The sequence below is a fragment of the Bubalus kerabau genome, chromosome 3 (assembly GCF_029407905.1).
Source record: "Bubalus kerabau isolate K-KA32 ecotype Philippines breed swamp buffalo chromosome 3, PCC_UOA_SB_1v2, whole genome shotgun sequence".
NCBI classification, from domain to species: Eukaryota; Metazoa; Chordata; class Mammalia; order Artiodactyla; family Bovidae; genus Bubalus; species Bubalus kerabau.
This window is the reverse complement of record NC_073626.1, coordinates 3,975,018-3,986,640: the sequence shown is the minus strand read 5'-3', so window position 1 is coordinate 3,986,640 and position 11,623 is coordinate 3,975,018. Positions and strand designations below refer to the sequence as shown.

General features: G+C 46.8%; 1 long non-coding RNA gene across 1 annotated transcript; it reads left to right on the top strand.

Annotated features, from left to right (window-relative positions):
* Positions 1 to 1,464: 1,464 nt before the first annotated feature.
* LOC129647401 (uncharacterized) lies at positions 1,465 to 11,104 on the top strand. Its single transcript, XR_008712304.1, has 3 exons — positions 1,465 to 1,844; positions 9,746 to 9,933; positions 10,557 to 11,104. It is a non-coding gene; the product is annotated as an uncharacterized LOC129647401 (long non-coding RNA).
* Positions 11,105 to 11,623: the final 519 nt, after the last annotated feature.

Sequence of the window (11,623 nt, the reverse complement as noted above, 5' to 3'; positions counted from 1 at the left end):
GGACTGCAGCAGGCTAGGCTCCTCTGTCCTGCACCATCTCCTGGAATTTGCTCAGATTCACATCCATTGAGTTGGTGATGATACCTAACCATTGCATCCTCTGCCCCTTCCTTCTCCTTTTGCCTTCAATCTTTCCCAGCATCGAGGTCTTTTCCAATGAGTTGGCTCTTTCCATCAGGGTGCCAAAGTACTGGAGCTTCAGCTTTAGCCTCAGTCCTTCCAATGAATATTCAGGACTGATTTCTTTTAGGATTGACTGGTTTGAACTCCTTGTAGTCCAAGGGACTCTCAAGAGTCTTCTCCAGCACCACAATTTGAAAGCATCAATTCTTTGGCACTCAGCCTTTTTTATGGCCCAACTCTCACCATACATGACTACTGGAAAAGCCAGAGCTTTAACTATACGGACCTTTGTCGGCAAAGTGACGTCTCTGCTTTTTAATCTGCCTCTACCTCCTCCCCATTTAAGAGATCAGCTCCCCTCAGGGAACAAGCAAGGGAACATGTTACTTGTTTTCATTCTCTTTCTGCAGCATGAGTCCCAATACAGCCTTGCCTGAATTTCTCCTCTGCCCTCGTATCAATTCCATTGATCAAAGAGTCCAAGAACCAGGACGGTAACACTATGCTGCTGCTGCTGCTGCTTCTGCTGCTGCGTCGCTTCAGTCGTGTCCGGTTCTGTGCGACCCCATAGACGGCAGCCCACCAGGCTCCCCCATCCCCGGGATTCTCCAGGCAGGAACACTGGAGTGGGTTGCCATTTCCTTCTCCAATGCATGAAAGTGAAAAGAGAAAGTGAAGTCGCTCAGTCGTGTCTGACTCTTCAGGACCCCATGGACTGCAGCCCACCAGGCTCCTCCGTCCATGGGATTTTCCAGGCAAGAGTACTGTAGTGGGGTGCCATCACATACAAATATTAAATTTATAATGAGATCCTATATTGGGCCTCAAAAGTCTTGCCTTTTGACTCAGTCATTCACGAGGTTCTCCGTTGGACAGATGTTTTGTCCACATCTGTTAATCAATGACCGCAGCCCAGTGACTTTGCACAGCTGAGCTCCCCTCACCACTGTCCCGAGCAGCTGGCACTACGCTCTCCAGTTTAGAGACGAAGAAGTGGAGGTTCCCTCGAATCACGTGAAGCAGAGCCAGGCTTGAGTGCTGAGTCATCGTGTGCTCCATATTGACCGGCTTGCTTCATGGGCAAAGAGGTTGCCTCAAGGCTTTGTAATTAGTGGGGTACACAGGAAATGCACAAAATATCACATGATGATATGGAATATAACTGGAGTCCTAAGCATAAATAAATGGTTAAATAAATAAATTCAGACTTAAGAGAGAATTTTAGCTGAGAGCCTTGGAGGACGTCACCAAGGCGAGCTGGACATGTGGGCTCAGCGTGGGAAGGGGCGGAGCTAAGAAAGGGGAGGGTCCTGTGTGGGACGCACAGCGGCAGGGGGCGTGGAGGGGGAGTTCCCTGGTGGTCCAGAGGTTAGAACTCCATGCTTCCAATGTAGGGGCCATGGATTCGATCCCTGGTACGGGGTTTCAGATCCTGCAAACCGTGAGGGCTGGCCAAAAAAACAAACAAACAAACAAAAAAAAAGGTAGTGGTGCTATTTTTTGATGTGTTAATTTTAGACACTATTTATTGTCTTCCAGTCCTGACCTTCTAGCTCTCTCTGCTGGACGCTGTCTGTCTGTCTCCTGTAGAAGTCTTCTTCTTAACCCTGGGTGTTCCTCGGGACGCTGACCTTTGTGGATGAGGTGGACAGCCTCCTTCCTCCTCCGGCTTCGTGCTGGTTAGTGGAGGCCTCAGCAGGTGACTGGATTCTAAGGGAATGGTAGGTGGGGAGTGGGGGTATTTCTTCCCCTGGATAAGAGCCCCCCCCGACCCCGCGTCCTGGCAGGCTGCCCTAACTGCTGCTCTGATCACTGCCCCTCCCTGGCCCTTGAACTCTCAGGTCTGAGGGTGGCAGGGGCTGCCTGCTACTGTTAGCTCGATGCTTCTCTGTTTCCCTAACCACTGTCCACACCTTTGTAAACAGGTCCTGTATTGTATTTTAATACATTTACCCCTACCCTACCTCCACGGGCTGTATTGTTATGTCGCTGTTCCTACAACCCTTACATTTTGAAACTGTTTAAATAGTGCTGACTGCATAGCCCAGTGGTGAGTTATGAATTACATTTCCTTACTGAACAACTTTTTGTTTTTGGTGCCTTTAACTGTGTCCTTTAAAAAATGCTTTCATTTTCTATCTATCTGCCTCAGTGTCTATGTCCTTGGCCTACCTTCAGCAAGAATCTTGTTAGGTTGGATTATCAAGCACCCCCCCATCCTTACCCCGCCACCCCTGAGGCTTCTGAGTGATTTTCCATCCACTGACCCCTCACTCTGCTCCGTGGGTAAACATCCCCACTCCTTACTGTATTTGGAGCTGAGCTTCATTTTCCTCCTCAATTGTATTTCTTTACCATTTTAACAAGCACCAGAATAATTTTTTCTTCAACATTGGCCTTCAAGAAACCATTCAGTCAGTGGCTGAACTGGGCATGAAAAAGCCAGCTTTGCCTTAAGAATGCTTTCAGTGATCTATAAACGTGGCATGGACAGAATTCAGAGGTAAAGAATCCACCTGCCCACGCAGGAGACGCAAGAGATATGGGTTCCATCCCTGGGTTGGGAAGGTCCCCTGGAGGAGGGCGTGGCAACCCCCTCCAGTATTCTTACCTGGGAGATTCCACGGACAGAGGCACCTGGAAGGCTACAGTCCACGGTGCTGAAGAGAGTCGGGCATGACTCAGCTTGCACGCACAGAGCACAGGAGGTGGTTTTCCAGGGCACGGTTCTTCCAAACTGTGAGCTGCAACCTGTTTGCTTAGGCATAACCAACATTCACAACAAGAATTTGGATAGGTTAGAAAACACAGTTGTGCCTTGCCTGCAGCTGAGGCAAGTGTTGACTCAGGAGACCTTGCTTCAGTTTCTGTGTCTGGATACAAGGTCAAGGTGGAAACTGGTAAGGTCTGAAAACCACTGGTCTAGGAAGTAGACTTTAAAAAAAATTTTTTTTATTATAGTAGAGTTGATTTACAATATTGTGCTAGTTTCTGCTGTAATGCAAAGTGAATCAGTTATACACATAAATACATCCACCCTTTTTTAGATTATTTTCCTATATGGGTCATTACAGAGTGTTGAGTAGAGTTCCCTGTGCTCTACAGGAGGTCCTTACTGGTTATCTCTTTCATATATAGTAATGTGTACATATCTATTCCAATCTTGGGGACCTAAGGAAAGAGAACCTGATTTAACTTTTTATTGCCTCTTGGTGAGAGGGGGCAATTGTGCAGTAAAGGATAACTGGCAAGATTTGATTCCTGGAATCACAATATATGTAAAACTAACCTAGACATCATGTTAAAAAGCAGAGACATACTTTGCCAACAAAGGTCCGTCTAGTCAAGGCTATGGTTTTTCCAGTAGTCATGTATGGATGTGAGAGTTGGACTGTGAAGAAAGCTGAGCACTGAAGAATTGATGCTTTTGCACTGTGGTGTTTGAGAAGACTCTTGAGAGTCCCTTGGACTGCAAGAAGATCCAACCAGTCCATTCTGAAGGAGATCAGTCCTGGGTGTTCATTGGAAGGACTGATGTTGAAGCTGAAACTCCAATACTTTGGCCACCTGATGCGAAGAACTGCCTCATTGGAAAAGACCCTGATGCTGGGAAAGATTGAAGGCAGGAGGAGAAGGGGACGCCAGAGGATGAGATGGCTGGATGGAATCACTGATTCCATGGACATGAGTCTGGGTGAACTCCAGGAGTTGGCGATGGACAGGGAGGCCTGGAGTGCTGCCGTCCATGGGGTCGCAAAGAGCCAGACACGACTGAGCGACTGAACTGAACTGAACCCTGTAGGTGATTCTGTGGAAGAATGATAAGGATTCAAAAGGCCGTTAGAAACTCTGTGGCCAGCGTGTCTGCAGGAATTCTGCTGGCCGAGATTTAGAGGGATCCACGCCCCAGAGCCTTCCCAGTTCAGTTATGTGCAGGAGGAGAACTCAGGCTCTGACAGCTCTGGAGCCCTGGGAGGGTGCAGACTTGAGAGACGGTCAGGTGGAGCTCAGGTGAACTTTCACTGGAGCTTAGAACCCCCTGGGGCCTTCTGGGATCCCTGAGACAGGGCTTCACGATGGGTGGGGACATGAAGGGCCTCGGTGAGCTTGGTTCTCTACCAACGATTGAAAGTAGTTGATCTTGCTAATAAATAGGAGAGTCTATTGTCTCAGCATTTATTTTAACTTTGTCCTTTTGTCTAAGCCAAAGACGCGTTTGGTGAATCTATGTAGAATAAAGAAGCAGAGGAAGAATTTCCTTGGTGGTCCAGTGGCTAAGACTTGGTGCTCCTGAAGCAGGGGACCCAGGTTTGATCCCTGGCCAAGGAACTAGATCCCACATGCTACAAGTAAGACCCAGTACAGCCAAATAAATAAATAAATTACAAAAAAAAAAAAAAAAAAAAAGAATCAGATGAAGTCCCCTTGCTTCTTCTGTGGCAAAAAAGCATATAAAGCCTGCTGCTGCTAAGTCACTTCAGTCGTGTCCGACTCTGTGCGACCCCATAGAAGGCAGCCCACCAGGCTCTCCCGTCCCTGGGATTCTCCAGGCAAGAACACTGGAGTGGGTTGCCATTTCCTTCTCCAATGCATGAAAGGGAAAAGTGAAAGTGAGGTCGCTCAGTTCTGTCTGACTCTTAGTGACCCCATGGACCGCAGCCTACCAGGCTCCTCCGTCCGTGGAATTTTCCAGGCAAGAGTACTGGAGTGGGGTGCCATTGCCTTCTCCATATAAAGCCTGCAACTAACCTAAAATACTTTTCTGTTAAAAAAAAAAAAACAGACAAGGAAACAAAAAATTCTAATACATGGAACAAACTTAAGTAAGGATTGGATCAGCAGACTCATCTTTAATCTAAGAATGTTCTCTTCTTTGTAACTGGCAATCAAGTGCCTCAAAGCTTCCCTCCTTTCCTTTCCTTCAACAGAATTAAATTTGATTCTAGGGGAAAGATGGAATAACACTATTTTTGAATTCTGTTTGGTTAAGGTTGGAAAGTAAGTGACTCAAGACAGCTAAGTGCTAGGGGAATCTTTTATCCACGAGAAGACAGCGGTTTTGCATTTGGTTGCCCGTGGTGTGAATGTCTGCATTCTATTTAAATTGTTGTTTAATTGTTGATTGTTCAGCACTTGTTTCACAGCCAGACTTCCTAGAGGAGGAGTTTCCTTTCCTACAGAGCTCTCCCTGAGAAGCCGGGAGGATCGGACTGCTCAGGAGTTAGCTGGCATCTCTCAAGCGCGAGGTGATGCCCACACAGCAATAGTGATAATAAACAGCCATATATAACAAGAGATGATGCAGGTTGGTTTTTTGTTTCATGATGAAAGGGAAGAGCAAAGGAGAAGGTGGTTGAAGGGATAGGAATAGAGCCTTCGAACAGGATTTTTCATCCCTCACAGAAGGGCAGTTTTTCTAGACCGAAAGTTTTTTTAAAGAAAGAGAGAAAGTGCACACGCGCTCAGTTACTCAGTTGTGTCCCAGTCTTTGCGACCCCATGGTCTTTGCAGCTTTGTAACCCACCAGGCTCCTCTGTCCATGGGATTTCCCAGGCAGGAATACTGCAGTGGGTTGCTAGTCTCTGGGAAATGGGCTATCCCTTCTGAAGGAGGAAAATGTAACGTTTATGTGAACTTAGTTTGTTGGTAATGAGTAGCATACAAGACACGGCCCAAGAGATGATTTACCCAGGGGCCTAGCTGGCCAGGTAGGGCAAAATACTGACAAGGGACACTATACTCCTTCTTGAAAAAAAGCAAATGGAGAATTTGTCTATTCGACATTTATCTAGCATCTGCCGTAGGGAATAAGGTTTCCAAATTCCTTTCTCTCAACTTGTCTTAAAAATCATGCATATGTTAAAGTGCAGCTAAAGTGAATTTAGATTTGCATAAGTTTAAAAACATTTTCCCCTTGAAATAATTACAGTCTTCTCTAGGGAGCCATGAAACCATACCTTGTCTGGAGCAGTGTACATTTAGGCTTTAATAATTACTGGATGAGTCAGCACTGGCTGACTTCCCTGGAGGTGGTTCCCACCGTGGGGAATAATTTTCCATTCCTGGGGGGGAGTCCCCTGGGAGACACCCTCTCTGATCGTGCGAGTCAGAGACGTGCTCTGTGCTGCCTCCCTGGCAGCCCTTTGTCGTTCCCAGCCACGTTCTGTTGTCTGTGGACGGCAGAACGTCACTGTGACTCACCTCTCCTATTAGATGTCAAACTCTTTGCTGAAGGGTCTATGCTTGCCCCTGGAGTTTACTGAAGTAAACTTTGATCCCTGTTTTGAGGGGTTAGGGTTCTTGCTTGTCATAACCAGAGACAGAACACACTAGCATCAGAACAAAGTTTTCAGTATTGGATGTCTCAAAAGAGACGTGTGTTGGGAGATAACCTGATGTGATTTGAATTTCTGAATAGATATGGAATATTCTTCGATGCAAGTGTTCACCGAAACTCTTCCTAGAGAAGAACTTGCTTTCTGAAAGTTTAAAAGAGAGTAATTTACCTAAGGCAACGCGTTTATTCAACAGATTGGTAAAGGGACTACTTGTTTCTTCCTAAGAAACTTGTTTTTGGACACTGCAGCAGGTACTGTTTGGAAAGAAGTAAAGATTTGGAACTGAGAATTCTGGATAAATGTCTATTGTTGGAAGAATCCTGTAAACCGGCCCCAGACGAAGAGGTACAGGGTGCCCTGAGCAGGTACTGCCTCTTCTTGGTCAGACGGAAATCCGTGATCTGATTAGGGACATGGCTGCATACTTCCTCTTCATTGACTAGCCCTTTCTTAGCTAAGGTTGGGGAGGAAGCTCAAATAAAACGTAGATGCCTCAGTTCAGCTCAGTTCAGTCGCTTAATAGTGTCCGACTTTTTGAGACCCCATGAATTGCAGCATGCCAGGCCTCCCTATCCATCACCAACTCCCGGAGTTCACTCAGACTCACGTCCATCGAGTCAGTGATGCTATCCAGCCATCTCATCCTCTGTCGTCCCCTTCTCCTCCTGCCCCCAATCCCTCCCAGCATCAGGGTCTTTTCCAGTAAGTCAACTCTTCGCATGAGGTGGCCAAAGACACACTGAAATGCATTTGACTTCTTACCATGTGGCAGCACCTTGCTCAGGGCTCTCTTTGCCAGCATTTCCTTACAGGGTTTATGACCCTGGAAACAGTTGAATGTAAATTGGGAAGGGTTTGGCAAAGCTCTTGGAATTACTTGCTGTGTTTCCAGCTTTCTATCCCCTATTTACCTTGTTGTCTGTTTCTTCCCAGACATTCCTTTCTCTTCTTCCCAGTCACCCTTTAGGCATTTCATAATTGATGAGCTGTTTTGCGTCAGTTGTTATTAGCAAGGGTCAAACCATTGGATGGAAGGTTACTGGGGATAGGACATGTGCTAAAGTATGCTCCAGAGTTACCTACTGAGCGGAGGAGAGGAACCTTCCCGATGGAAAGAGCTGATGGTCACCACTTTATTCTTTGTGATCAGAGGTGATAGAGCAAAGCAGCCTCCCAACAGGATGAACCATGAACTCCATAACATCACTGGAATCTAATCAAGTCTCTGGACCTAGCTTTCAGTTGACAGGAAATACAGGGCAGAGGCTAGGGACAAGGTAGACTGCAGTATGATGAAAACATCAGCTAAGCCAGAATATGGGAACTTTTATAAAACTGTCCTGGACTCTTGAGAAACACCAACACTAATCCCCTGGAGAAGGGAAAGGCTACCCACTCCAGTATTCTGGCCTGGAGAATTCTATGGGCTGTATAGTCCATGGGCTTGCAAAGAGTTGGACATGACTGAGCGACTTTCACTTCACTTCATGAATAAAAAGTGGGGAGGGACTGTTCTAGATGAAAGGATTTAAAAGAGTGTAAAGAGACATAAGATAGTCCCTTGGACAGCAAGGAGATCAAACCAATCAATCCTAAAGGAAATTAATCCTGAATTTTCATTGGAAGGACTGATGCCTAAGCTGAAGCTGCAATACTTTGGCCACCTGATGTGAAGAGCTGACTCATGGAAAAGACCCTCGTGCTGGGAAAGACTGAAGGCCAAAGGAGAAGGGGCTGACAGAGGATGAGATGGTTGAATGGCATCACTGACTCAATGGACATGAGTTTGAGCAAGCTCCAGGAGATGGTGAAAGACAGGGTAGTCTGGCGTGCTGCAGTTCATGGGGTCTCAAAGAGTTGGACACAGCTTAGTGACTGAACAACAAAGAGACAAAATGGGGCTTCCCAGGTGGCGCTAGTGGTAAAAAAATCTGCCTGCAAATGCAGGAGATGCAAGAGAAACAGGTTCAATCCCTGGGTCAGGATGATCCTCTGGAGTAGGAAGTGGCAACCTCTCCAGCATTCTTGCCTGGGAAATCTCATGGAGGGAGGAGCCTGGCAGGCTGCAGTCCATGCGGTCACAGAGTCAGACAGGACTGAAGCAACTTGGCATGGGTATTAGATGATAGTAGGGACTTGTTAATTTTCTTAGATGTGATGCTTAGATGAGGCTTTTCAGAAGAACGTCTGTATTCCTGGGTGGTGCACGTTGAAGCATTTAGGGGCAGCGGTCATGATGCCTGGGCTCTCCACCCATATGGTGTGAGAAAGCCTACGATATGAATACTGACAGTCCTTGAGGCTGGAGGAGAATTTTTTTTTTTTTAACCCTTGTAAATGAAATCCAGTGCTTGGTTTTTACCTCCACAGGCTCCCAGGATCCTTTTTGTTTTGGGCTCAGTCCAGATCGTTTTCTTTCCTGGACTTGTGGGAGCCCTTGTGGGAGCCGCATTCCTTCACCCATCATTCTTTTCCCCCATTCATCTCTTCTTCCTCATTTTGAAAGTGCTTTCAAAGGCATTTGAGGTTTTGTTTTTTTTTCAATTGGAGTATATTTGCTTCACATGCTGTGTTAGTTTCTGCTGTAGAGCAAAGTGGATCAGTTATACATATACACACATCTCCTCTTTTTTAGATTTCCTTCCCGTTTCGGTCACCACAGAGCATCAGGTAGAGCTCCTTGTGCAGAGTAGTAGTTTCTCATCAGTTATCTATTTTATACATGAAAAGAAAGTAGAAGTGTTAGTTGCTCAATCATGTCTGACTCTTTGTGACCCCATGGACTGTACCTACCAGGCTCCTCAGTCCGTGGAATTCTCCAGGCAAGAATACTGGAATGGGTTGCCATTGCCTTCTCCAGAGGATCTTCCCAACCCAGGGATTGAATCCACATCTCCTGCATTGCAGGCAGATTCTTCACCATTTGAGTCACCAGGGAAGATGTATGTATGTTGGGAGCGGGATGAACTGGGTGACAGGCATCTGGGTTTTTATTTTTTGATCTTTATTTATTTATTTGGATGCATCAGGTCTTGGTTGCAGTACACGGGTCTAGTTCCCGGACCAGGGGTTGGATCTGGGCCCCCTGCAGTCTTAGCCACTGAACCACCAGGGAAGCCTCTCACTTGAGTTTTGATGAACCTACCTAAGGGGCTTTTCTGTTGATAGGACGAGAGGCACTGAGACATTCTTGGGCAGCCGTGGGTGTGCCCAGTTGGTGGTGATGATGACCGTGTAGTAAGAGGACATCCACTTACTACTTTATGTGCTTCTTTACATTAAAGGGTCTTCGTGCTCAAAGTAACTGCTTGTTGGGAGAAGGATTCTCTGGTTTCAGTGTCAATGCTGACTGCCGCATTCTGTAAGTCAGGGTCTGTGAACCATCTCACCCCAGTCCATGGACCCGGATGCCTAAGACTATTCTATCGGGATTGTGATTTGAGCTCAAGTCTGTGTGGATCCTGGATTGGAGGTAATCTAGTTGGCTCAGAGACCACTGTAGGTCTTTCAGGATTGCAGAAATACCATTCTGTTCCAAGAGTGAAGGAACAAACACAGAACTGGCAGCTCTAGTGGATCAGAGACAGAACCTGCCAACCTAATTGCCACCCACACCAGGGAGGCCAACCTTCAGGCAGTTGGGCAAAGCCTGAAGCATCTTGTGAAACAGGCCAGGGGGCCAGTCTTCTGTTCAGAGGGAGCACTCGGAGCAGGGGAAAGCCAGCCAATCCAGTGCGTTACGTCGTGAGATTTTAATGTCTGGCTCTTTGTTTCCATTCTTTGTTGTGAGAGTGTGTAATCACCTCGAGAGAGTGACTCAGCACCTCTGCCCTGTCTTTGTAACACCTTCTAACTGGCTGTGTTTCCGGGGTTTGGAAATACATTACTGGAAATTCAGGGTTAAGATGGCAGAGCAAACCCACACATTTATAATCCTTTCCCCGCCTTTACTAAATGAAAATAAACTACTGGCCCATCAGAAAGAAATGAAAGCCCTTCATTAATAAAAGTTCTTGTGTGCCTAAGTCAGATTTTACTCTATAATCTCAAACAAAACGTGCATGACACCTGCCCACTGGGCAATGTCCTCCACAGGGCAGAAGAGACGCTTCCTCCTGAGTCATGCCGAAGACCTCAGCACAGGCCTGGATGGAGACCTGATGACGCTGCAGACCCGGAAACCAAGAGGAGTTTGAGGAAGAGGAATATGGAGTTTAAGGAACAAAATCCACTGATCTTGTTTGGATTCTAACTGGCCATGGCTTTACTTGGCTGGTGTTCTATGTCTAGGGGTGGGGGTGCAAAAACAGAGGTCTTGGGCCTGCCCTGTCTCTTCTTATCTGAGTCCATTTGTTAAAAGTTAACTTAAAAAATCTCTTGCATAAAGACACGTATAACACGGGATGCATGAGTAGAGAGTGAGGATCTGAAAGGTTCGTTCCAGCTGTGCTGTCCCAGCCTGCGGCAGCTGCATCATCTCCATGTTCTCACTTGAGCAGGGCTCAGTAACACCATCGACCTGGACTTTCCCGCGGGAGTGACTTCTATCAGCCAGAGGGTCCATCCTCATCTGGAAGCTGTGTCTTCATCTCTCAGCTTACAGTGTTGAGGGAGACTCTTGTTGGCGAGCTTGTGAACTCATTGCCCAGCACAAGTCGTCCAGTACTCTGGGTGCCAGTGGGCGCGGGGTTGGGGGAAGGAGATAAGATAGGGAAGTGGGAGGCTGATAGTGGGAATCCCAGGGTTTGTGGGTCTGCGCCTTTAAGAGACCGCCCTGGGCAGCCAATTAAACAAGTACAGGTTGAAAGCAAGTTGGGTAAAGACCACATTGGTCTCAAGGAAGAGAGAAACATCTCTTCCCAGAACTCATGACCCCTGGGGCCTGTTTAGCCTCCATCCTTCCTTGCACAATACATGATCTTCTAGACGTGATTCATTCATGGGAGAGGCTGTAAAACCTCTGCAGAAATGAAATACTGTGACTTTGCTGTTCTTTTATGGAAAGTCTTGGTTGTATTGATTAATTAGTTAATTAACTCATCAGCGTCCATATGTTTATCGAGTGCTATCTACGTGCCAAGCCCTCTGCTCTCCTCCTCAGTAGACAGAGGGTGTCAGAGCCTGGACCACATGTGGCTGAGGGATAAGGCAAGGGTCCCAAC